Raw genomic sequence first — 968 nt, 5'->3', positions numbered from 1 at the left:
TTCCCCTCATGATGTCATAGTGGGAAATAAACTGAGCTCTTTGAACACAGATTAACTACAGTAATATCCATTCAAAATCTCTCCACTTTCCTTGATGGGTCCTTGGCTTGTCACCTGCAATTCCTTTTTTATATATCAATCTTTGTACTATAATATTCTTTCTGTCATGATATGTGGACAATAAGATCTAAAAAGAAATGCCTTCTCCTGGTCAGACCATGTAATTTAGTGAAAGGGAAGGGGTCACTCCAATGGCTGGAAGTGGGCTCTCATTCAGCAAGTGTTGACTGGGAAGGGCCATTTTGAATGGCTCTTACTGTAAGAGGTGTAAGGCAATAATAGAGGTGAAAGGGCATTTGACTGGGTTAGATTAATCAAAGTGAAAAAAGAAAACAGCTACAACTACAGAGCCTTACTTCATGACAAGCCTGTGCAGCAGGACACATAGAGGATTTTAAAACATACCAAAACAACTGAAAACAAACACAGTAACAAAGGCTTGACACTGGGTCTGAGCAGCTGGTAAAGCTTTGTGGGTTTATTTTTGGACAATCCAGGTAATCTTGGTCAGACAAGCACAGGGTCAAAGCCAGGGAGTCCAAGGTTGGGGGTTCAGGTTCAGACGAGCAGCAAACTGGAAAAAGAGAAAAACAAAACAAGCAGGTCAGATGTTGCTAGACTTGGTGTAAAATGGCCTGAATTTGTTACCGCTGGGGGTAGACAACCATCTGATGTTGTGCAGGTGCAGGATCCGTCCTTAAATGGCTGCAACTGCTGATTAGGGTGATGAATGTTCACAAGTCATTTTTTGCAAGTCCAAGTCAAGTCTCAAGTCTTGAGAAGGCCTGTTGCAATATTAAATTAATCACACAATAAATTCTAATCAAATTATTAATAAAAATAAGTTCAATAATTTACGTGCTTGCTTGTTTCTCCTTGTGTTTTCATCTCCTTCACTGAGACGGTAT

Source organism: Cyprinodon variegatus, unplaced genomic scaffold (genome assembly GCF_000732505.1).
Source record: "Cyprinodon variegatus isolate N-32 unplaced genomic scaffold, C_variegatus-1.0 Scaffold366, whole genome shotgun sequence".
NCBI lineage: Eukaryota > Metazoa > Chordata > Actinopteri > Cyprinodontiformes > Cyprinodontidae > Cyprinodon > Cyprinodon variegatus.
This window is presented reverse-complemented; position numbering follows the sequence as displayed.